The 27,986-nt window shown below is 36.8% G+C and overlaps 1 protein-coding gene across 3 annotated transcripts in view; it reads right to left on the reverse strand.

Moving 5' to 3' along the window:
- Positions 1–27,986, reverse strand: part of EML4 (echinoderm microtubule associated protein like 4) — a 150,068-nt gene that overhangs the window by 102,060 nt on the left and 20,022 nt on the right. The window lies entirely within an intron of this gene.

Below are 27,986 nucleotides of genomic sequence, written 5' to 3' on the forward strand. Positions count from 1 at the left end.
AAAGGTTCCCCTTACACACTGTATGTATGTGGGCTTCTTTTCATCACCTCCCATTTGCAGACTGCTACTAATCTGTATGTCTTATACCTTGAACATTTCTTTCTTTTCAAATCAAAATCTGATTTCAGGCCAGACAGCACGTGGTTCCTAATCTCAGTTTAGTTTCTTGGCTTAAGAATCATCTCTCTTTACTATAGTCAAATAACTTCTCCAAAAGGCCTATTCATTCATTCAAGTATTTGAGTACTATTATGTACAGAAATTCCTCAGGATGCTGAGGGAAATTTATTTTTTATTTAAAAAAATTTTTTTGTTTTGTCTTTTCAGAGCCGCACACGTGGCATACACAAGTTCCCAAGCTAGGGGATGAATCAGAGCTATAGCTGCTGGCCTAAACCACAGCCACAGCAATGCCAGATCCGAGGCAAGTCTGTGACCTACACCACAGCTCATGGAAACGCTGGATCCTTAACCCACTGAGCGAGGCCAGGGATCAAACCTGCATTCTCATGGATACTAGTCAGATTCATTTCTGCTGAGCCACGACAGGAACTCCTGAGGCAAATTTAAAAGCAATTTTACTAAATAATTTTATAACTAGCAATTATAAATAAAAGGACACACTTAAGAGATGCTACTGATGATGTGGAATTGATGGGATATGGTTGCTGGTCAGATAAGGAAATGAAAAGTAGGAGAGGGTCTCCATGTTCTACTTGGAAAACCAAGAAAATGGTTAGATAAGGTTCACTGAAATAGGAGTAAAGGAAAAGAAATAAGGTGGGGATGAGGGAGCATAATGATGAGTGGTTTGGGACCTGCTGAGTTTAAGGTCACTGCAACAAAAATATAACTAGGTCATGGGCTTACGATAAAGGCCTAAACTAGAGATGTATATTTGGAAACTATATTAGGATATAAGTGATAGCTGGAATCATGAGAACTGATGACTGGGAGTGAGAGGAGAATAGGACCAAGGTTGTTTTCAGGGTAGCCAGAAGGAAAGGAAAGTGCAGCAAACACAGAATAAAACTGTCAGAAAGGTAGTCATAGATTAAGAATTTCAAGGACTAAAAAGACATCAAAAGAAAAGTATTGAAAATGGTCCATGGTATTTGGCAATTATTAGGGAACCTTTATCAGAGAAGTTTCAGTGGAGTGATGGGGACAGAAGCATGGCTGCAATGTACTGAACTGTGACTGGAGCTAAAAAAGTCCTTTTAAGGAATTTGGTTGAAGAAGGAAAGGGGGAAAATGGAATGAGAGGTAGGGAATGAGTTGTGAGTTATACAAGGCAGCTGATGGGGTTCTTGTTCAAGATGGAAGAGCAGTACATGTAACAGGATTTGGGGAAGGAATCAATGACAAAGTGAATTACACTAACATGATAGGTCATACAGAAAAGCTCTAGTGTTACAGATGTAAAAATTGGGACCTGCTGTATAGCACAGAGAACTCTAGCCGATATTCTATGATAATCTATGTGGGAAAGGAATTTGAAAGAGAATGGATGTGTGTGTACACAAATAACTGAATCACTTTGCTGTACAGCAGAAATTATCACGTTATAAATCAACTATACTTCAATAAAAATTTAAAAATGAAAAATAAAAGTTTGCCTAGGATTATACATTTAGTAAATGGTTAAACCAGTTTTTTAATTCACATATTTTGAACCCAGCATTATATTCTTAATTAGTATGTGCAAATTAAATACGCTTTCAATTATACATGAACTTTGTGTTCCAGGAACAATTTTTTTTTCTTTAAAGAAAACTTATATGGTAGAATATTTTTCTTAAAAGACATGCTATATTTTCTACCAAAGACCAGTGATTAACCAGTAGTGTGTGTGTGTGTGTGTGTGTGTGTGTGTGTGTGTATGAGAGAAGGAGAGAGAGAGATTGTAAGTTTAGGACCAAATACCTGTAGAAAGCTATGAGTTTGTCAGAGGAATCAGAGAAAGGAGTAAAACGGATTTTTTAAAGAGAAATATAAGATTTTTAGTTCACTTACTTATGAAAATAATAAAAATCTAGTGAAATGGGTTGAGGCCCAGTAGCGCAAAAATATCTTTTTAGTTAGGCTAAAACTCTAAAACTGTGACAGCAATAACAAAAATGTACTTCATTTCAGAATACTGTGGCAGAGAGGAGGTGGGGGAGGAAAAGCAAGGGTGATATGTAGGTAGGTAGATTGATAGGACAGACAGATGACAGATATATAGGTACAAAGAAGGAAAGGGGGATACTCAGAAAAAGAAGCCCCAAAATGAAGAAATATCTAAGGTTGTAAGGAAAGCAGGAGATATCTGTCTTTTTTACCATGCAGTCATTGGCTAAAATTGTTTCTCCCAGATCCTAAATCCACCTTCCTTGCCCAGGATCAAACCTGCACCCTTGCAAGGACCTGAGCCATCGCAGAGACAACACCGATCCCTGCTGTGCCACAGCAGAAACTCTACAATGAGAATTAAACAAACAAACAAACAATACAATTGGGAGTTCCTGTCATGGCACAGTGCCTAAAAAATCCAACTGCCGTGGCTTGGGTCGCTGTGGAGGTATGGGCTCAATCCCTGGCCCAGCACAGTGTGTTAAAGGATCTGTGTTGCCTCGGCTACCGTGTAGGTTGCAGCTGTGGCTGGGATTCAATCCTTTGACGAGGAACTTTCATATGCCGTGGTACGGCCATAAAATAAAAAAAAATTTTTTTAATTAAAAAAATTTTTAAAAAGCAAGGTCTATATTCCCTCCTCTTGTATCTGGGTAAGGGCTTGTGACTGCTCAGAGCATGGCAGAAGTGATACTTATGACTTCTGAGAGTGGGTTGTAAAAAGGATACAGCATTCTTTCTCTGGGAATGCTTGCTTGAGGAGAAATAAGTCACCATGCTGGGAAGAAGCTCACACTAGCCCTCTGGGAGAGACCACATGGAAGAACTCAGGTGGAAATGAGGCTCCTTGCTAAAAGACAGCATCAACAACCAGACAGAGAAGTAAATTAGCTTTCAGACGATTCCTTCCTTCTACTTTGCATCCTGTAGGCAAGGCATGACACAACATGAGACAGAGCAGAGACAAGCCTTCTGTGGTGTGCTCTATCTAAAAATCCCTATTCCACAAGATCCATATTTGAAATAAATGGTTGCTTTCATTCAGTTAAAAGCCGTATTAATTGGCTATGCAGCCACAGTAACTAGAACAGGCATATAACAAAACTCCAAAACTACATCGTATGTAATGTTGAAATACTGAAAACTTTCCTTTTGAGACAGAAACAATAACAACAACAAAAAAACCAATGTTACCTACTTTTACCACTTCTACTATGTACTAAAATCCTACTCAGTTCAATAACACAAGGGAAATAAAGATTAGAAAAGAAATAAAACTATTATTCACAGATAATACAATTAGATACATAAAAATTCTAAAAACACAGATAGTTTATGAGAATTAACAGCAAATTTAGCAACATTGATGGACACAGCTCATCACCCAAACCAACTGTATTAGTGTGTCATAGAAGCAAAGAGAAAAAGAAAAAAAACTTAAGATACATTATTTCTTAAGGTACAATGATGTACATACATATCATTTAGAATAGTACTTAAAAAATACACAGAAATAAAAATAATAAATTATGTTCAAGACCTCTGCATAAAAAACTAGTAAATACTATTGAGAGAAATTAAAGACCAAAGTAATTAAATAAATACATGTTCATGGATTGAAGACTCAATGAAAATAAGCTACTTTTACTCAAACTCATCTGGAAATTTAATGAAATATGGAAAAAATCCAATAATCTCTGTATGTGCTCATGTATATGAAATTTTATAAACATATTCTAAAGTTTATATAGAAAAGCAAAGGGTTGAGAATAACTAAAACCCTCTTAAATAAAAGGGAGGAGTTCCTGTTGTGGCTCAATAGTTAATGAGCCCAACCAGAATCCATGAGGACTTGGGTTCGATCCCTAGCCTCATTCAGTGGGTTAAGGATCTGGTGTTGCTGTGAGCTGTGGTGTAGGTCGCAGACACAGTTCAGATCTCATGCTGCTGTGGCTGTGGGGTAAGCCAGCAGCTACAGCTCTTATTCAGCCCCTAGCCTGGGAACCTCCATATGCTGTGGGTGCAACCCTAAAAGGACAAAAAAAAAGAAAAAAAGAAAAAGAAAAAGGAAAAGGTAGGAGTACTTGTTCTATTAGGTATCAAGACTTATTGTAGGAATTCCCGTCATGGCTCAGTGGTTAATGAACCTGACCAGTAATGGGTTAAGGATCCGGCATTGCAGTGAGCTATGATGTAGGTCACAGACAGGGCTTGTATTCCGCATTACTGTGGCTGTGACGTGGGCCAGCAGCTGTAGCTCTGATTCGACCCCCAGCCTGGGAACCTCCATATGCTGCAAGTGCAGCCTTAAAAAAACGACAAAAAAAAAAAAAAAAAAAAAAAAAAAAAAAAAGACTTATTGCGAAACTATAGTAATTAAGACAAAGATACACAAATGGATGCATGGAACTGAAAAGAAAATCCAAAAATAAACACACTCATATATGGATCAAAGGCAGTATTTCAGGGATCTGGAGAAACAAGAATTATGCCAATAAATAATGCTGGGTCACATGGAAAATTCCACACAAGGGAAAATTGAAACTTGATCTTTATCTCAAAACATATCCAAAATATCACTTCAGGTGGACTGTAGCTCTAAATGTGAAAGACAAAACAATAAAGCTTTTTAGAAGATATTTAAATAAGATACAGACACCACTATTAATAAATGAAAAGACTGATAGCAGGAGCACCTAAAACTGAGAATATCTATTCATAAAAGATAACATTAAGAGTGAAAAGGCAAGTCAGAATAGGAGAAAGTAGTTTAATATAACTAACAAAGGGCTCATATACCAAATATACAAATACCTACAAATCAATTAGAAAAAGGCAGTCTATAGAAAACTATGCAAATCACTTGACTAGGAACTTTTATTTATAAGAGAGGGCAGCCAAATGGCTAATAATAAATATCTAAAAAGGTACTCAGCCTTATTAGTAATCAAGAAAATACAATTTGAAACCACATTAAAATACCACTGCACACTCACTGGATGACTTAAATTAAAAAGACTAACAATATCTAGTATTGGTGAAGATGTGGTACAACAGGAACTCTTGGAATAGCTGGTAGGACTATGTACCGGTAAAACCACAATGGAAAACTATTTAGCATTATCTACTATACTGAAATAAAAACATTTCCCACAACTCAACAATTCCAGTTCTGTACTTATACCCAACAGAAATGTGTACCAGGAGACATGTACAGGAATCAGAGTAGCATTATTCAAAATGGTCAGACTAGAAACAAACCAGCCATCAATATTAGTAGAGACAATTAAACTGTGGCATATCCATATAGCCAAATATTATCCAGCCATGTTACTGAATGAACTACAGCTACATACAACAACATGGATGAATCTCACAATAATATTGAGCAAAGGAAACGAACCATAAAAGGACATATGCTTTATGATTCCATTTATATATAAAGTACAAAACCAGGCAAAACTATACTACATTGTCAGAAATGGAGACAGAAGATATTGTTGGGTATGTGAGAAGGGGTAGTAACTAGTAGAAACAAAAGAAGAGGGGTTGTTCTGAGGTTTGGGTATGTTCTCTCTCTCTCTCTTTTTTTTTTTTTTTTTTTGGCTGCACCTGTGTCATGTAGAAGTTCCCAGGCCAGGGACTGAACCTGAGCCACAGTTCTAACCCGAGCCCTTAACTGATAGGCCAGCAGGGAACTCCCGAAGAAATCTTTTAAAGTCACTTGTTCATTTTGTGAGAATCAGGTAATATGACAAGTAAAAGTACTTACAGAGTACAGGTAAATGGTAATATACTGAAACACATGCAGAGTGTATGAAAGAGAGCTCTAGTGTCAATCCCTGTTTAGTGTGGAACTCCTTCTGTGATGGATGTCTGATAGACTAAATGAGGAAGCATGTTAATTGTTCTATTCAATATTGGTAAGGCATAATTTCTTCCTATTTTGAATCTAAAAGGCAAATTTAAATTCTAATATTTTTCCTGTACCACCAAGAATCACCTTACAGACATTCTGAAAACCATTATCTTACAGGACAGCAGAAGAACAGCCAAACTGAAATTGCAATTTAAGTAGCTCATCCCTCTGGCTGCTTAATAGAAGATGAATTTAAGGCAAATGATAGGTTTGAGAGAGATGAGATCAGAATCCAGGCAATAGATAAAAGGCTGCTAGAACCATGAAGGTTAGAGGTAATGGTGGTCTAAATAAGTTAGTGGAAACAAATAAAGGGGCAAAAGAGATTACTGTCAGTGGTGGAGCTAATGGGTAGCTTTACCCTCCCTCTTCCCTTTATCCCTACCAACCTCCATATCAAAGATACCCAAAGAGTAACTTTCTTCAAATGACAAAGTATGTATCTGACGTGGACAACTGGCATTTTAAAATATATGCTACATATGCATTATATGTAAAAAAGATCATTTTTAGAGAAATTTGCTGCTTTAAATGATCTAAAACATACAGTGTGAGAGAAAATAATGTACTTATTGGAGTTCCCATTGTGGTGCAGTGGAAACAAATCTGACTAGTATCTGTGAGGATGTGGGTTCAATCCCTTGCTCAGTGGGTCGGGGATCCTGCGTTGCTGTGAGCTGTGATGCAGGTCGCAGATGTGGCTCAGATCACAAGTTGCTGTGGCTGTGGTATAGGCTGGTAGCTTCAGCTCTGATCTGATCCCTAGGCCTGGGAACTTCCATATGCCATGGGTGCGGCCCTAAAAAGCAAAGAAAAAAAGAAAATAATGTACTTATTATGCAAAAACACCTTAAAAACAAATCTTCATGAAATTATATAAAGTGTAGAAATTTTAAAGAAGCTACTCTTAACTATTTTAAGTTTCAAATGCTCCTGCACCAAAACAAAACAAACCCCCAAACTTTAATTTTTAAAAGCTCATGTTAAATGCAATCTGTCATTTTTTAATTTCTGGAAAAAAATCAAATGTAAAAGCTAAAAATTAGCAAAACTTGGAAATTTATAAGGTAGACCTTATAGTCTTATAAATATTCAAAGACATCTAATATTTCCTCTTCTTCAACTGATGCTGTTTCTCTGACAATTAAGCAATTAAAGGTCTACAACTAAGTTACTCTTGGCTTCAGAATTCACTTGTTTCTGTGTTCACTGTTGAGTTCCTCATTGCCAAGAGTACTAATTGCTTACATGATGTCAATGATGAACAAGGAAAAGAGCCTCAGTTAAATTTTTAGGAAAATATATGAATAAACATTACTGTGTTATACCTATAATAAAAGTTTCCAATGACTTTGGAAAAAAAAAAAAAAAAAAGAAGAAGAAGCTGCTACCATTCTACTAGCTGAAATTCAAAGCCCAAATATCCTTATTGTCAAAGTAAAGCACACTCAAAATGGAAAGGAGTACTTATATACTTTTAGTATGTAATTTTATTATGCTATCCAGATAGGAACCAAGTATGAAAGGCTGACATCAAATAAGTACAATGAACAAATTTATTTCTCCTTTCCTGCACCCTTCTATTCTCTTCACATTGATCCACATCAATGACAGATCCAAGCAGTAATTCTCGAGTGTAGAATACATGATGCCCTAGAACCCACTTTGTAGAGGATGATACAATCTTCTGGGATCACCCCCAGATCTGACTCAGACTCATAAATTAAACTCAGGATCAATTCTACATTCTAGGAATTTTCCAAAAGTGAGATGATCAGAGCCCAGATCAAACTCTCTATGTCATCCCCAAAGTAAATCTACATATTCAAAAGTCAGATCAAATCCAGGCCATTTTCTCTAGTGAGGCAATTCGTGTAATGTTTGATAGATCTGACACTTGGATGTATGTTCTAAAAGCCTCAGCAATCAAGCAATGTAGTTCAAATTACCTAACTACTCATTAGGACAATGAATATATATACACACACAAACATGACCAAATGTAGTCCAAAAGCATATTTGAGGAATCCCCAGAGAGCATCTTTTTCATGGGAGAAAGCTTTGCTTGGGTCTGTATTATGTAAATAACTTAATTCAAGCACAGTGAAGCCTAAAAGATAAATGTTAGATTTCTCAGATACTATATGAAAAACAGTAACCACCAGGTTTCAGAGAGTGCCAAACAAGATGAAATATACTCAATATACAACATGAAGAACATAGGTCTTAAAAAGAGGTTCTTTTTTAAAATTGGTAAAAGTTAGTTCTAGGAAAAATAACTCTTGACAACAAGAACTGCTTTCTCTGAAAAAATTTTAATATAACAAGATTCAACTGCTTTGAGGGGTTAGGTATAAGACTCTATTACTGTAGAAGAATTCATAAAATACCTTATATAAGACTCTTGTTATCCCTAAGATTTCTGGTTCAATTGTTTGAATATCTAATTGGCTCATTACGTTCAAGCTAGGAGAAAATTTTGAAACTACTACTTATGAAAGTGTACATTAGCAAGTAGCAGTGAACTCCTTACTGTTTTTTGTAATTCAGAGGAGTTCCGTAACAAGTAGGATAAAATTCACTGAAAATATACATATCCAGTCCTTCTTTTTTTTTTTTTTTTTTTTTTTTTTTTTTTTGTCTTTTTGCCTTTTCTAGGGCCGCTCCTGTGACATATGGAGGTTCCTAGGCTAGGGGTTGAATCGGAGCTGCAGCCCTTGGCCTATGCCAGACCCACAGCAAAACAGGATCCGAGCCGCGTCTGCAACCTACACCAGAGCTCACGGCAACGCCGGATTGTTAATCCACTGAGCAAGGCCAGGGACCGAAGCTGCAACCTCATGGTTCCTAGTCGGATTCATTAACCACTGTGCCACGACGGGAACTCCTAGTCCTTCTATTTTGATACCAAACGTTTCTAATATGCTTAAACTTACAAGTAGACTTTAATTAGGAAATTCACTCAGCCCAACTATGAGAATAATGGCAAAAATGAAAATTTACTTAATTGACAAAAATGTTCCATCAAAGGTGGAAATATTTTTTTTAACTTCCTTATTTGTTCCTGATTCAGTTGCAAAGTCAATCACACCTAAAGTTCATCTTTACTCCTTCTAACTTCGTTTCTCTGCCATTTTATCAGTTTCAACTCTTAAGTCTTGAGTCAGAGGGATGGGATAAATTTTGCATACAACCAATTTCACACAATAAGCAATACTATTTCATTGGGTTCACATAGCTTTTCTCAATTGGAAAGCAACTTATAATTGCCCCAAAGTGGCATGATTAAAAATGGTGACCCATCCATTAATGAAACAGCAAACACTCATGAATTATCAGGCTATATAACACAAAAATCTAAAAACTTTCCATATTTTAAAAAGAAGATTTAAAAATCATATACAACTGACCTTTGAACAGCACAGGTCCACTTAAACGTGATTTTTTCCCCCCAATAATTACCTACTACAGTACTACACAGTCCAGGGTTGGTTGAATTCATGGATGCAGAAACTGGATACAGCGGAACCAGGGATACAGAGGGCTGACTTTAAAGTTATACACAGATTTTTAACCCTGCAAAGGTCAGTGCCCTTAACTCCCATGTTATTTGAGGGTCTGCTTTTCAATACACCAGCAAAGTTTGGCCGGATATGTGAAGGCGGGGTGAAAAGTTGCCAATAGATTAAGTTCTCAGAGAGAGAGAATATATAGCAATAGAGAATCTTTATACTCCTTTTGTGGCTATCTTCAAAGGTAAAAAGGTCAGAAGGAAAAATTGACTTATATCTACATCTGCATACCAGTGCCTCTTAAATTCATCAGAAAGTAAGACAGACTGACGATGCAGTAACCCAAGTATAGCCAAATGTTAATTCTAGAATCTAAATGGTGGCTATACAGGTGTTTACTGTAAATTATTTCATCTTTTTTGTATATTAAACATTTTTCATAATAAAACAGAAGAATTATATCTGAGGTACATATATTTCTAGGGGAAAATAAAAATAAATTTCAGAGTACTCAAAGATTTTATAGGGAAATAAAATAAAAATATTAAGATAGCTGAATTTTATGAAAATTAGTTTAGGTTATAGGATTTGAATACCATTCTGTTTAAAAAGATAAGTTTTCTATATACTGTGTACAATTATAGATTCTTAGATTCTATAGTTTAGTCTCCAAAAGCGATGCCTTCAGTAACCACACCTCCCAGTATCTACACCCTTGTATAGTCTTTGAATCTGGGCTGGCCCTGTGACTTGCTTTTTGACCAACATAAGTTGCATAACTTTGAAGACTAGATGTTAATAAGCACGGCATATTCTAAGACTCTGGTTTCTTTCTTTAGGAGTACTGAACTGCCATTTAAGAAGTCAGACTAGTCTGAGACACCATGCCAGAAAAGCCTCAAATACGTGCTCAGTTTGACAGTCTCAGCTAGGGCCCAGCATGCCAGCCATTCAGACATGTACCAGACATGTAAATGAAACTGTCTAACCTTCTAGTCGAATATCACTGAGTGACCTTAATGTAGAAATACTGCCTAATTAAGTTCTGCCCAAATTTGTGATCCACAATAATGTAATATATAACAACGTGACTGCTGTTTTAAGGTGCTAAGTTTTGAGGGGTGCTTTTTAAAAGCCAGAATATATAATAAGGTACCTTAAAGAGTAAATATTTAGACCAAACCCTTCATTTTTATAAAACAACCCTTTCTCAATGTACTGAAAAAATAAAACTCTAGGGTAAGCAGGTGAGAATAAAAAGGTAAAGGGTGAAATATTGCTGACAAACAATATTCTCAATCTACTATACTTTAATTTTAAAAAAAGAAAAAAAGAGAAATATCACTGCCTAGCCTATTCTTATATACAAACCCCATTCACTGTATAATAAAAGCTCAGCTAAGCAACAAATAGCAGGCCATTTATAAACCATTACATTTTTACATATTGAGTGATAGTTAGAGAATAGCAAATGTTTTAGGTAAAATTTTTGCTATTTGGAGTTTCCGTTGTGGCTCAGTGGTTAACAAATCTGACTAGCATCCATGAGGACGCAGGTATGATCCATAAACTATTCCTTTCTTCCTGTTAAGGCAGCAGAGCAAGATTCAAATGGCTGCTGTGAAAAAGCAAAAAAGGAGACATTAAACTACTTTTTAACTAGAAGCACTCATTTGTAACTTAAAGGCTCATTTATTTTTTTTATTTTTTAATTTTTTTTGTCTTTTTGTCTTTTGTTGTTGTTGTTGCTATTTCTTGGGCCGCTCCCGCGGCATATGGAGGTTCCCAGGGCAGGGGTTGAATCGGAGCTGTAGCCACCAGCCTACGCCAGAGCCACAGCAACGCAGGATCCGAGCCGCGTCTGCAACCTACACCACAGCTCACGGCAACGCCGGATCGTTAACCCACTGAGCAAGGGCAGGGACCGAACCGGCAACCTCATGGTTCCTAGTCAGATTCGTTAACCACTGCGCCACGACGGGAACTCCTTGAAGGCTCATTTAAACAGAACATGAAAGTATAAATTGTAAAGATTAAAGATTGAAAAAACAATCAGTTCTTAACTGTTTTTGTGCTTTGTTTTATTTTTTGCCTCACTCACAGCATATGGAAGTTCCTGGGCCAAGGAGTGAATCTAAGCCGCAGCTGCAACTTACACCACAGCTGTGGCAATGTCAAATCCTTAACCTACTGCGCCAGACTGGGGATCAAACTCGTACCTCAGCAGCAATCCAAGCCACCAGAGACAATGTGGGATCCTTAACCCACTGTGCCACAGCAGGAACTCCAGAAGTTCTTAACCTTAATGTAGTTCATTTTTGTAAGATTAGTCCAACAGAAGATTTGATAAATCAGCTGTATGTTTAAACAAAGAACTCCACACAACAATGAAAATGAACTACTATGTTATGATACACCTGAAAATTACTTAGTATGGTGAATCAACTATACCGCTATTAAAAAAAATCTTTTTTTTTTTTTTTAAGGAAAATGGATTAAACTACAACTCTTCTTATCTTGCAAATGTAATGCTGAGGAAAAGAAGCCAGACACAGGAAGCCATACTGAATAATTTTAAGAATAGCCAAAATTAGTCTATGGTGTCAGAAGTCAAGATAGCAGTTATTCTTAGACAGGGGAGGAAGAAGAGGGACTGGGGGTCGCCAAAGGGCTTCTGGGATTCTGGTAATGTTCTGTGTTGTTATGATCCGTGTGCTTTTTCTGTATATATGCTATATTTCAATTAAAACCTTATGTTAAGGGGAGGGGACAAAGCTATAAAAACTTAACTTTGTTACACCTGAAGCAGAGGTATTCCAACACTTTATTCTTAATACTTTGCACTACTATGCTCATTCATTTACAGAACCATGGTACAAAATGATATAATTATAGAAGGTGGCTTAGAGATCACATAAACCACTGAGAAGGCAGAAACTGATTTCCAATGTTACATAACATAGGACAGAACCCACACTAGAACACAGGCCTCCAAACTCCTATTCCTGTGCTTTACTACTAAACAATACTGTCAAAGCCTCTTTCTTTATTAGCTAGTTTTAAAATATCTGCAGATGTGCTTTCTTATTCCCAAGCCCTGATCATTCTACAATGTGGCCCTAGAAGAAACAATGGAAAATGTTATGAAGATACAGAAATGCATGAAAGGAATCATATTCTGCCTTCCTATGGGGCCAAATAATATACATACAGTAAATGTATCTATCAATGTCATGTTGATATATCTGTAAAATGGATAGAAAAAATTGCTAATGAGAGGAAAATTAAGATAGAATTTTAGCAGTGACCTGTTGCGGAAGAGAAGCTTTCTAAAAATGACTGCCCAAAAGAGTCTCAAACATTTATAAAACATTCTGATTTCTTGTGATAAAACTTACATAGCTAAAAACACCTACTGCACAGTCTATATTTTTGATATATTTCCCTTCTCTTTATTTATTTATTTATTTTTGTCTTTCTGTCTTTTTCCAGGGCCACAGCCATGGCATATGGAGGTTCCCAGGCTAGGGGTCTAATTGGAACTGTAGCCGCCAGCCTATGCTAGAGCCACAGCAACGCCAGATCCAAGACACCTCTGTGACCTATACCACAGCTCACAGCAACGCTGGAGCCTTAAGCCACTGAGCGAAGCCAGGGATCGAATCCACAACCTCATGGTTCCTAGTCGGATTCGTTAACTACTGAGCCACAACAGGAACTCCCCTCCCTTCCTTCTCTTTAAAATGCTGAAGAAGTTAAATAAAATTTTTAAATGGATATTGAAAGGTAAACTTAGAAGACTAATATTTAATTTATTAAAGGTGACTTTAAATATATACTAGTTGAAATCTCAAACACTATATTTTACTCTAAGTACAAAATGCAATAAATTAGAAATTTTCATTAAGAAATTAAAATCAACAAAACCACTACAATCCCTGTAAATCAACTGTCATAAAAAATTAAAAAACAAAAACAAAAAACCCCCATGGGGTTCCCATTGTGGCTCAGTGGTTAACGAATCTGACTAGGAACCATGAGGTTGTGGGTTCGACCCCTGGCCTTGCTCAGTGGGTTAAGGATCCGGTGTTGCCATGAGCTGTGGTGTAGGCTGCAGATGCAGCTCAGATCCCGCGTTGCTGTGGCTCTGGCATAGGCTGGAGGCTACAGCTCCGATTTGACCCCTAGCCTGGGAACCTCCATGTGCCACGGGTGTGGCCCTAAAAAGACAAACAAACAAATCCAGAACTATTAGATAGAATAATATGAAACAATACGCGACCATTTTTGATCTACAAAAAAATCTGAACTCAAGCTTTTTTTTTAATTCCCGGAAATATAGCCTATAGTCCTTTTCTCTTTTTTTTGGTCCTCTTAATGATTCTGTAAGCCATTTAATACCATTTAATAAATTCCTTTCTGCTCAAACTAATGAGAGAAGATTCTGGGTTTTTGCAACTGAATGTGACAGAAAAATAACAGTTTTAACTATTTTTCCCAAATATATTTCATTAACAAATCCATCCTCTTCCTTACTAAAGTGAAGTGTCACCTTCATTGTAAGTCAAATACTTTATATATTTGAGTCTGTTTTTAAAAATATTTTTTCCTGTTATTCTACTACCAATACCACACTTTTTTTGGCCGCCCCTGTGACACACAAAAGTTCCGGGGCCAGGAACTGAACCTATCCCACAGCAGTGACAATGCTGAATTCTTAATAGCTACACCACCAGGGAACTCCAAAGACACAATTTTTTTAATGATAGCTTTATAGTAATCTTTACTATGTGTTTGGATAAATCAGGTCTGTCTTGATCACTGTGCTATTTGAATTCACCAGCAACTATTACAATTCACTGTGATGACTGAAATTTTATTATTCATCAAGTTAAACAGAAATTGACACTTTTCAAGTTAATGCAGGTAATGCCCTCAACTATTTCTTATATTAACTAGCTCCACTATAGGAGAGCACTTAGGCTCTATTAAGAAGAATAAGAACCACTTTAACTAAGTATTCAAAGACAACATCACAAGTAACAGAACAAACATCTACCATATGCCTCCTTATATGAGGCACTTTAAGGACACGACATCACTTATAGAGTACACATGTGCCAAAAATGCATATCCTAAATCATATCATGATGAATCATCAGACAAACGCCAAATGAGAGACATACGACAACATAAATGGCTGGTGATTTTCAAAAATGTTAATGTCATTAAAAAAAAAAAAAAGGACTCCAAAATGTCCAGTCTCAGATTAAAGAAAGAAAGAAGATTAAAGAAATAGAAAAATTTAATGCAATGCATGATCCTGGACGAGAACGGGGGAGGGGAAATGCTACATGGAACAAATCTATGAAATATAAATAATGGCTACAGATTTAAAGCTAGTATTGTGTAAACATTTCCTGATTTTGGTCATTATACTCTGGCTGTATAAGTAATGCCTTTATTCTTAGGAAATGTACATTGTGGTATTTAGGGATAAAGGTGCATAATATTTTCAACTTTCAAATGGCTCGGCAGGAAAAAAATGTATGTAGAGAAAGAGTGATAAAGCATACATGGCAAAATGTTAACAATTGTGGATCTAAGAACATTTTTTTTGTACTATTGTTATAACTTTTCCATATATTTGGAAAAAGTTAAAGAAAAAGAAAGGAGAAATAATGCATTTTAGAGGATTTTTTTTTTGGCTGCACCCATGGCAAGCAGAAGTTCCTGGGCCAGGGATCCAACCCACGCCACAGCAGTGACAACACTGGATCCTTAACAGCCACACCACCAGGGAACTCCTTATAATGCATTAAAAATAATTCATACTCGGAGTTCCCGTCATGGCTCAGTGGTTAACGAATCCGACTAGGAACCATGAGGTTGCGGGTTCAATCTCTGGCCTTGCTCAGTGGGTTGAGGATCCAGTGTTGCCGTGAGCTGTGGTGTAGGCTGCAGACACAGCTCAGATCCTGCGTTGCTGTGGCTCTGGCATAGGCCAGCGACTACAGCTCCGATTCGACCCCTAGCCTGGGAACCTCCATATGCTGTGGGATCGGCCCTAGAAAAGGCAAAAAGACCAAAAAAATAAAAAAAATAAAAAAAAATAAAAAATTCATACTCAAAAACATGGAATTCATGAAGTTTTTACCTTTCTCCCAAGTTCTAAAATCCATAGAAAAACATACGAGATATCTCTATCCTCAAGGAGTTTTCCATCTGGCTGAGATGACAAAGTAAACACATAATTATTTTATAAGAAATTTCACAAAGCAGTAACTGTCAATTTCTGACAGAGGCAGTAAGTGCTGAAATTTAGAGGGAAAAAAGATCATGATGAACAAAGTGGTCCTACTGAAAAAAAAGAGATTCAATTCAGGTCTTGAGGTCTAAACAAAGCCTGGTGAGGCAAAAAAAAAAAAGAAAATTCCAAAGTGAGAGAATATCTGTGGACAAGTGAGTAACAAATTGACTACACAGTCTCTTAATACTGCAGAATGCCAATCAAGGCTGGAAAGAAAGGTTACAGGAGTTCCCGTCGTGGCGCAGTGGTTAAAGAATCCGACTAGGAACCATGAGGTTGCGGGTTCAATCCCTGCCCTTGCTCAGTGGGTTAAGGATCCGGCATTGCCGTGAGCTGTGGTGTAGGTCACAGATGCAGCTCAGATTTCGCGTTGCTGTGGCTCTGGCGTAGGCCAGTGGTTACAGCTCCAGTTTGACCCCTAGCCTGGGAACCACGATATGCCACAGGAGTGGCCCAAGAAATAGCAAAAAGACAAAAAAAAAAAAAAATTACAGCCAAATTATGGAGTGCTTTGAATCCTATCCCAAAGAAAACTGGATGTTATACTACAGGCAATAGCCAACCACTGAATGATTCTGACACAGTATTATTAATACAAATAATTTCTCCATTTCTGTCTAGAATTTGACTGATTCACTCAACTTGACAATTCCTAAAAACAACCTGTCCTTTTGTGTGAACAGATCTTTTGATTCCTCCATTTGAATGCCTGCTGACACAGAATTTAGTATCACACAGGTACTGAATGTTTATTGCAGAATTTAGTATCACACAGGTACTGAATGTTTATTCCAGGGAAGCTTACTCAGCACCAACCATATAGTCCCTATAAACGGCCACTTAACACCAGTGAACCTATAACTGTTATTGGTCAAACAGTAATTAATTTAGTTTTAGTGTATCTTTTTTCCTTACCAAATACAAAAATGTAAATTTTTGCTGATAAACTTCATTATGTGAAGGAGTGGATTTTTATTTTATCAGTGTTGATGTGTCAACACTGAAAGTTTTCATTAAGCATTTTAATTCAGAATCATTTATCAGTGATAACATCTGGAAGTTATTTTTTTTGAACATAAGCCAAACCTATACTAAATTCACTCTGCAAGGTCAAGTTTATGACAAACTGTAATCTAAAACACCAATTGTGTAAGTTCTGCATGAATCATCTATTTTGACAACCCTTCATTACATTTCCAACACCCCTTTTGCTTAACAGAAGAATCAAATTACCTTAGCACCTAATACACAAAATGAAAAGGCCTAGAACTAAAGTTTTTTGAAGGTTATAGAATGAAATGGCAATTTAATAGGAATGACTAAGAGTTGAATATTTATGATTTCTAAAAGCATATGGTATGGTAACAGAAGAATTATAATATTAAAGAGTCTCATTATTGTAGCGTTTCATCAATACCTGCACAAAAGAACATTTACCTAGATTCATTTCTAAATTGTAACTATACCTAACGATACTAGTTTATTCTAAAGAATTGTTAAGAAGACCTGTCCACGGAGTTCCCGTCATGGCACAGTGGTTAACGAATCTGACTAGGAACCATGAGGTTGCGGGTTCGGTCCCTGCCCTTGCTCAGTGGGTTAACGATCCGGCGTTGCCGTGAGCTGTGGTGTAGGTTGCAGACGCGGCTCGGATCCTGCGTTGCCATGGCTCTGGCGTAGGCCGGTGGCTACAGCTCCGATGCAACCCCTAGCCTGGGAACCTCCATATGCCGCGGGAGCGGCCCAAGAAATAGCAACAACAACGACAAAAGACAAAAAAAAAAAAAAAAAGAGGAAGAACTTAAGAAGACTTGTCCTGTTCTCTTTGGTGGGGAAAAGAACAATTACAGCAAGCTATTCTGCAGGGGTTGGCAAACTACTGCCCATAAGCCGCATCTGGTCCCATCACCTGCTTTTGTAGGGCCAGCTTACTAAGGATGATTTTTCACATTTTTAAATACCTGAAAAATGACCTCAAAGAACAGTATTTAAGGACCCATGAAAATTATATGAAATGGAGTGACTATAAGTAAAGTGTTATCACAATCCCACCCCTTAAGTACCATCTCTGGTTGACTTAAAAAACAGCAGAGTTGAGTAATTCTGCCAGAGAACATGTGTCCCACAAAGCCTAAAATATTTACCATATAACCACTTACAGAAAATTTGCCAACTCCCGCTGCAGGGCAGAATAGACAAGAAATTAAGCTTCCAGCACTGAAATCAGACCAACCTGGATTCAAAATCTGTCTATCCCACTAGTTATGTAGCTTGTTTCTTCATTTAATACTCAAAAACTCAGAATTATAAAATTTTTAAAAGACAGACAATAGCATCTATAAGACTACTGTGAAGATTAAAAAGGATAAACACATATAAAGTACTTAGCACTATACTAAAACACAGTAAGCACTATATACACATTAGATGATGTTATATTTTTATTATTACCATCATCATATGGTTACAGAGGAATCTTTATCAAACTGTTCGGAGTCCAGGCCTTCTTCTTACTATACATATGACACAAAAGTGCAGTAATTATCTCTGTTCTGATTTTTTTCCTGCTTTATTTCCAGGCAACTAAAACTCACACCAAAACACATAGAAAGGCCTTTATAAAATACAGGGTAGTTATAAACTTTGGAAACATAGATAAATATACCTAAAAAGGGTTTACAACATTAATCAGTGATATCAGACATCACAGTCACCCTGAACAACTGCTTCCATAGGCAATGCTATCATCCATTGTACTATGAAAACAATATAATATTAAAAAGAACTTTGTTATATTAACTTTAATTACAGCTATGTCAATACATTTGGTTTGCTTAATAATAACAAACCAAATTCATTCAAGTTCAGAAAACTATGCTATAGTTTTTATATAGTTAATCTATATATAATTTAGACTTAAAATATTTTTATTTCAGATCCTGTAACAAACAAAAATGGACTAACATAGATGAAAAGATAAACTACGTTCATTGAACAATGAAGAAAAAAAGAACTTATACCTTTATATGATGTTTCTGGAAAGTGTCACATCATACTTACAACTTGTATTTCAAGTTTTTAAAGGTTTAATAGTCTTAAGATCAACTTTATAAACCAAAATAAAAACTGACATATACTGAGACTAGCTGTGTGACCCTGGGCAAGTTACTCAGCCCAAGCCTTAGTTTTCTCATCTATAAAATAAGAGATAATAACACTAACTCTTTCTTAAGATTATGAAGATTAAAAGAATCAATATATGTACAGAATTTGGAACAGAATTTGCTATAAAGTGGTGCTCAATAAAAGTTATTATAATCACATATTCATTTAATTAGATAAGCTAGGTTTTGATGGGAAGGCTTTCGCAGTTTTAATTCCTACTTGGCATGAAGCCAAGAAAAACATTCTAAAAATCAGCACAGGTCACAGAATCTTTAGAGATTCAATTCTACTGATGGGAATCAGTACAGGTATCTTTCGCTTAAAAGTAGTTTATTTATATGGACTTCAAACTTTAAGTGTCATCCTCCACCTTGGTTGGAACTTTGGGGAAAAACAATACCACTGCCAAGTTGCTGTTACAGTCAACAATTAGTGTATGCACATCACTTCATTTACCTGGGTCATCCCTAGGAGAATAATAGCACAGGCAATCCACGAAGATGGGAGGTGGCAAAGACCTGTAGTAAACTATGCTGTGGTAGTTTGTGGGTGGGCCCTCATTTCCTGCCCATTTCCTCATCTCTTCCTTGCACAGCACTGTAAATTTCTGTGCTTTGCCTTAGGTATTATTTTCTCCTATCGAAAATTCAATAAAAGCCATGACTATATTATCATACGAATGTCTGCAAAAACTCTAAAAATGCCCCCCAAAAGTTAAAACATTCCTTTATGCATGAATTTAGAACAGGTATGATGTTTAGAGCCAAACTGCTGAATTTGAGGATTACTGTCTCTACAAAAATAGTTTATGAATCGGAATTAGTGCCACAATTTCTGAAACTATCTTTTCAACTAGAAAGAATTCAAGCAAAAAACATAGCTTTTGATCCTCTCAATGACCAGGGAATAAGAATTAAATATATATGTTAAACGAAAGAATTAATTTGCTTGACAACCATAAATTAACATTTATCCATATAAACATTTACATTAAATTCACAAAAGAATGCTGTCTGTAGCCACTTGTATAGCAAAGGCCGTAAGTAATTACCACTGAAATTCTTACTTTCCCTGCTCGTGTCTGCACAGCAGTGGTGTTTTTTTTATATTATCCTCTTTTTCAAAAAATTTCATTATAGTTGATTTACAATGTTCTGTCAATTACAGTGACCCAGTTTTTACAACACACACACACACACACATTCTTTTTCTTATATTATCTTCCACAATGACTGGATATAGTCCCCTGTCCTATACAGCAGGAGTACTGGTATTTCTATTCTCAACCTTAGCAATCTTATTTACTCAACCATTGTTCATCTCATTAAGGAATGATACCATACAAAATTGTTTTTTGAGACTGGCATAAGTGATGTACCATGTATTAATTACCACCTCACAGCAAATAGTCTCCACAATAACACACAGATCAGTTTGGTTTCCCTAACACATTCACCATCTTACTGGTAAATGACAGACCTCAGATTTCTGTAAGGCCTGGTTCCTTCCTTCTCATTCCTACTCATCCTCTCTCCTGACAGGATGCCCTCCTTTCCAAAAGCTTTTCACCACTATGCCCTGTGCAATGCTGCTGCTTTTATGAATAAACTTCCCCAGACTCTGTACACAGGACCTCATTCCACCTACCTTTCTTTGCAATATTAGCATTTTCTTATCTTCTTCCTATTGTGGCACACATGATTACTCCAAAAGTCTCCTGTAACAACCTTTCTCCCTTATTTGTAATTACGATCTACCTTAATCATTATCATCAACCAACTCTCACTTCCCAGTCACTCTCCAACTTAACAGAGAGGTTTTAAAGCCTGTCTCCCTACTTCACTTTCCTTTATAGGCATCATCATCCTAGTACTTTCAGGTCCATGTGAATGTCCCAGCTGCTCTCCTCTAAGGAGTGAGGAGATAACCAACTACAGAGGTCTTTACCTCAGCACTCACCTAAACAATCGACCTCTACGACTACTCTCCATTTTATCACCCAGAACAGTTACTCATCTGAAATCTTGAAATTCTTGACTTGACCTGTAACCACCAGTTCCTATCCTTCAGCTCTTTCACAATTGTCCCCACCCCCAACACATTTTGCTCTTCAGCCTCATGGAAACTTCTGGTGATATGCTCCCCCATTTTCTCCCTATCAGCCCTATCCAGCCTAGACCCCGAAGATATACCCTTTCAACCATTCTCACTATAACACCTTTAATTTTTGGTCCCTGTTTCTTCTTACACCATTCTCCTTCTTTCTCAACTCTTGCCCCCACATTTACCAGCATGCTGTGGGGGAGGGGGGGATGATACACACCACAGAGGCCACTATGAAATCCATGGCCATTAAACTCATCTGAGTCTGTACACATTTCTCAAGTAAACTCCCATTCCCATTAGCCTCTATAACTATTGCAAACTTTCACAACTCTCTTTCAGCTTTCAACTCTACCACTTCTACCGTCATACTTACTCTCTGAAGGTGTCCTTATTTCCCTTAAAGAGAAAATAGTATTCTTCAGGTGGCATCCTTACCTCCTTTTCTCTCAACTCAGTTAAACAGCTGTCTCTATAGTACACCCCCTACTACTATCTACAGAAAACTTATGTCCATCAGACATGGCCCCCTTCCTTCACATCTGACCTATCTACTGGTCATTTGCCCTCAACGATAAATATATTCACCATCTTTATTAACTCAAATCTCAATGATTCCAAAATTCTCAATTATAACACTCAACTTAATAAAAATAAAATATTCCATCTAAAAGTAGTCAAAAGTACGATATGAGGTATGATCAATATTTAAACTATTATTAAAGATACATCTGTCTGCCATGAAAAAGGAATAACTGATCCTATAACATTTGGTTAATGAAATACTAGTCTCTAGAATTCAGTATTGCAAAATAATTAACTTTAGTAATACTTGGGACAATAAAGATGAAAGGAAAAAAAAAAATCTCTAATGACCTGATGCTTCATTTCTGTCCAGGCTTCCTGTTATAAATATGTAATGTTGCAATAAAGCGCCTTGAAAAATGAGTCATCTTGGACCAAACATAATCAACAAGATAATGATTAACCAAAGGCTGGCACAAATCCTACCAGAGTAATATAATTCAAACTCAGTCTCTTAAAAGATAACTAATGTTTTTAACGCTGCTATCTCAGAAATGTAAGCCAATGACTGGGAAAAACTATACCACTATATATTGACACAAGTATATATAGAACTGCATTTAAAATTTTCCTGTCTTGGAGTTCCTGTTGTGGCGCAGTGGTTAATGAATCTGACTAGGAACCATGAGGTTGCGGGTTCGATCTCTGGCCTTCCTCAGTGGGTTAAGGATCCAGCGTTACTGTAAGCTGTGGTGTAGGTCACAGATGGGGCTCGGATCCCGAGTTGCTGCGGCTCTGGCGTAGGCCAGTGGCTACAGCTCCGATTAGACCCCTAGCGTGGGGACTCCACATGCCGCGAGAGTGGCCCTAGAAAAGAAAAAAAAAATTTCCTGTCTTAAATTTTTTTTCTTTTCTTTTTTTTTGCTTTTTTAAAGGCCGCACCCACGGCATGTGGAGGTTCCCAGGCTAGGGGTCTATTTGGAGTTGTAGCCACTGGCCTACACCAGAGCAACAGCAACTCGGGATCCGAGCCGCATCTGCGACCTACACCACAGCTCACACACAGCGACGCCGGATCCTTAACCCACTGAGGAAGGCCAGGGATTTATTCTGCAACCTCATGGTTCCTAGTTGGATTCGTTTCTGCCGAGCCATGACGGGAACTCCAAATTTTTATAATTATCATAATTTACCCATAAAACCTAACAAATGGACGTTACAGTGTCACATCTCCATTTCCCACTCTGCACAACTCTGGAAAACTATTTCCTAATGTTTACTAGAATTAATGTATTTCTGCTTATTTCAGTAAGGCACAAGAACTGACCATGCCACATTAGGCACTACATTACTATGAATACTGCAGTTTTAAAAAGTGTAATAGTGTACTTACTGTCTTTCACACAAAATTAAGTTAGTGAATTATCATGTAAGCCATATGCTCTAATGCTTTATCTGGTAGCACAATGGAGTTAGCCTATACCCTCTTATTCAGAACAATATAAATCTACCAAATGGTTAAAGCAGGTTGGAAATACATCTATGATCACAAAACAAGGCCAAGTTAACTGGGTCCTAAAGGAATAAATAAACCTTTAATACTAAACTCAGAAGCACAGTTTTCTATAATCAATGATCTAACTAACCATGAAACTATTGAAGAATTATTTTATTATGTAATATGCAAACCTACTAGCAAAATAAAGCAAGGTCCAAGGTCTTTATTACTATTCATAAAAAATAATCTTTATCCATTATCTCACACCACATATAGAAATTTGAAGTATAATTCATTCATCATTGACTTAAAAGTAAAAGCACTAACCTTAGGGAACAAATGACAAACCAGACTTCACCAAAAATTTAAAAATTCCTACTCATCACAAGACACCATTAAGAAAACAACTATGCAAGCTACAACGTGGAGAGAAATATTAACAGCACATATAGCTGACAAAGGATTTATAATCAGAGTAAATAAGTACAACAAATCTAAAATAAAAATATAATCTAATAGAAAAAATGTTAACTGAAAAATATAAAAATATATTTTGTACAATTTTATTTTAAAGGACTTGATTTCCTTCACCAAATATTGAGGGTATTCCAATTTTAAGTCATTAACATTAGGAATGAAAGGATTATGATAACTGTTTTTGTATATGTCTTTATGTACAGGTTATAAAAAAAATACATTACAAATATGATTTAAAGTAAGACACGAATTGCCCTAAAAATGGTAAAAGGGAAATCTTACAACCATCTGACAATAAAGATCAAGACATTTAAAAACACAAATGTATTTAATAACTTTGTACAACAAAAATGAAAAAATGAAACAAAGTATATAAAAATACCCCTTTAAGAAATCTGAGATGAATAAAGGCCAAAAACTAAAAAGAATTTAAATCGTTTTAGTCTTCATTATAGCATTAGATTGGGTTTGGCCCTAAGAAATAAAATTTCAACAGTAATTTCTTTGCTAAGAAATTTTTCCACTGTCAGTTCAAACAATTACACAACAGACAGACCTCTAAATACTTTCCCTCTTTTTTAATCCCCAAACCACCTTTCATTTATTTTTCCTTCAGTAGAATAAACTATCTGCACATTCTATAGTATTTACCATGAAGCGTGCTGTGATGTAGCTAAAGACCAAAGTTTAGCTAATGGTTCCAACCAGCTAAAACATGTCAATTTCCACAGCCTCCCAGACATACTCAGAGCTCTTTTACTACTACTGCTGGGTTTCACCTATCATTACTCTATTAGCAAAACCCCGAAGCTTTGTAAGATTCTCAGGTTCTCTAGATAAGGACTGGAGAAAACTGAAAATGATAGTGGAATCAATTATTCTGAAAACTCTCAGAGAGCAGCAACTGCTTTCTGGGCTTTTGAATTCCAGTGGAAGACTACTATGATAGTAAAATACACTCATATTTTAATGTAAGTTTCTAAAGGATCCTCACTTATTTCTCACCTAACCCTGCATGTTGTTATAAAATCAACAGGAGAGGACCAAGGTCTTTGCCATAAAAGCATACTGAAATTTGAGGGATTGGAGTGGTTAGGAAAAAAACGGCAAGAGTATAAAGACTTTTTAAAAGAAAAGAGTAACTTTCGCTGAGGTAAAAGACCTAGACTCTTTTTTTTTTTTTAATTTTTTTATTGTTCAAATGAATTTATCACATCTGTAGTTGTATAATGATCATAACAATCTGATTTCACAGGATTTCCATCCCACAGCCCAAGCACATCCCCCCACCCCCCAAACTGTAAAGACCTAGACTCTTAAGAGACAATCAAAACTAGGGATTTTTAAAATTCATTTTGAGGAGTTCCCGTCATGGCGCAGTGGTTAACGAATCCGATTAGGAACCATGAGGTTGCAGGTTCGATTCCTGGCCTTGCTCAGTGGGTTAAGGATCCGGCGTTGCCCTGAGCTGTGGTGTAGGTTGCAGACACGGCTCGGATCCCGAGTTGCTGTGGCTCTGACGTAGGCCAGTGGCTACAGCTCCGATTAGACAGACCCCCTAGCCTGGAAACCTCCATATGCCGCGAGAGCAGCCCAATAAAATGGCAAAAAGACCAAAAAAAAAAAAAAAATTTCAATTTGAGATAGTAATAAAACAAACAATTAAGTGGCAGTGAATACTAGAGTGAAGAGAAGTGAGTGTGACACAGACAAGTAAATGAAAAGAACATAAAATTAAATCCATAAATTAAACAATGATTGTAATAGACCTGATTTGGAATGGCTGTCCAGCTCATAGTTCCCCCACGTGGCCTTGTGTGTGCTCTAACCTTTCTCTTCATTGAGAAACTACTCAAACCCCTTCTATTATTCTAGACACCTGTTCCAAAGGAGAACTGTAACCTTCTATACACAATGAAGGACCTTGCCCTTCCTACATACAATGATCAGCAGTGGGATGAAAAACGGAGGTAAGCAAGACAGACCAAAGTCCCGTCCTTTGATTTTTCAAACTAGCGCTAAGGGAACAAAACTTTGAGAATGCAGTTCCAGAGCTACTAGGGTGACCCCTGCAGCTGAAAGAAAGCTCATTTCTAAGGAAAGAACCAATATAAACAAGTGGAGGTAAGAGACAGAGAATTCCAACGGTAATGTACATCTCACCCTCAAATACATACGTAACGTGTATATTTTATTTTACGTTTAGCACAGTAAATATTTCCCAGTGATTTTAAGAATTGAAAGAATAAAAAAGCACTTTGTAAACTTTACATTTATCAGGGCTTACTGAGATTATTCAGCACATTTGATCATTTGGGTTTTCAATAAAACTTAAATTGTATACATTTACACATCTATAGAAAGCAGATAAAGAGCTATGAACAATTTCCACATTTTTAAATGTTCTGGGGGGAAATCAATACAAGAATATTTTGCAGTATGTGAAAATTTATTGAAATCCATGTTTCAGTGTCCATAAATAAAATTTTATTGGAATACAAGCACACCCAACTATCACATATTGTCTGTAGCTGCTTTCATTCTATGACAGAGTTGAGTAGTTGCCTTTATAGAAAGTTTGCCAACTTCTACACAAGACTGTAAACACACACCAAAACACTAAATGACTGTTAGGGAGATAAGACCATAAGTAATTTCATCTTGTCTCTATCTTCCCAGTCTGAGATGTGATACTACTTTCTATAAAAACTAAACTTCAAGCTAAAAAAAATATTTTTAAGGGCTTAAATAGCTTCTTTCTGATTTCTGTTCTTCCACTAACTCTTCCGATTCATCTAAGTTTTCCCACACCAAGCAAACAGCATCACCCAGTTGATCAGGCTAAAAAACTAGGAGTGGGTAATCAAAGAATAATTATTCACTCCTTTTCTTTCTTTCTTTCCTCTTTTTAGGGCTGCACCCAAGGCATATGGAGGTTCCCAGGCTAGGGGTCATTATCGGAGCTACAGCTGCCAGTCTATGCCACGGCCACTGCAACACTGCAACACGGGATCCGAGCTGCTTCTGTGACCTACACCACAGCTCACCGAAATGCCAGATCCTTAACCCACTGAGCAAGGTCAGGGATTGAACCTGAATCCTCACAGGTACTATCCAGGTTTGTAAACTGCTGAGCCACGATGGGAACTCCCATTCCTTTTCTTCATCCCTAACATCCATCCATCAGCACATCGACAGGCTCTCCAAAATACATGCCAAATGCTACCACTTCTTTTACTACCTAGGTCCCAATTGTTATCTTTTACCAGTACTCTTGCAAGGATTTCCTAACTATGATCTGAGGTTGTGGGGCTTATGGAGGAAAAGGACTTAAGGTAACAAGCTTTGGCAACATAAGAGAATACTAGAGATACCTCACATGCTCACATAGTCTAAAATTTAAGTTTTCGTGTTCTCACTTTGGCAAGAATATCAATTCTTTAAACCGTTCTTTGGAAGGAATTTTTCAGCTTTAATTTAACAAATCTTGTTGCTTTTTTCCTGCATTTCTAAATTTAAGATGAAACTATAAATACCTATTCTGGTTGTAAAACACATCACTGGAAAAAAAAAAAAAATGAAGCCCAATTTTGACTTTTTAATGTGTCTTGTGACGTTGGTGACCAAGAAAATGGATTAACTATTTATAGGATTCTCCTATAGTTCTATACTTTAATTAAATAAAAATTGAGTGACTGAATTTTCCATAAAACACATTCTTCGATATTCAACCTAAGAGAACATTAGCAAATGAAAGCAGTGTAGGAAAGCATACTAGATTTTTGAAGGCATAACATTTGGGCTTTAGTTCCTGCTTCATCACACTAACTGTACGATCTCAAACTAGCCCTCTTAAATATTATAGCTTGTTATAGGATATTAATGCTTGCTCTAACTCCTAAGATTGTTAGTGAATCAAGAGAGATCATGTTCTTGGGAGTTCCTGTTGTGGCGCAGTGGAAGCGAATCTGACTAGGAACCATGAGGTAGTGGATTCCATCCCTGGGCTCGCTCAGTGGGTTAAGGATCCAGCGTTACCATGAGCTGTGGTGTAGGTCGAAGACGTGGCTCGGATCCTGCATTGCTGTGGTATAGGACGGCAGTTACAGCTCCAATTCGACCCCTATCCTGGGAACCTCTATATGCTGCAGGTGCGGCCCTAAAAAAGACAAAAAACAAAAAACAAACCAAAAAAAGAGATGTTTTTGAAAGCAATTTTTAAAAATAAACTCTAAAATGCGAATATGAAATGTTAACAACGATCATTGAAATACATGATTTTCTGTCAGTCTACAAAGTTTTAAAGTTAAATTTATTTCCTCTCAATTATTTTTCAAGTATAGTAAACAAGACAATGTGGCA

This window comes from Sus scrofa, chromosome 3 (assembly GCF_000003025.6).
Source record: "Sus scrofa isolate TJ Tabasco breed Duroc chromosome 3, Sscrofa11.1, whole genome shotgun sequence".
In the NCBI taxonomy this organism is placed as follows: Eukaryota; Metazoa; Chordata; class Mammalia; order Artiodactyla; family Suidae; genus Sus; species Sus scrofa.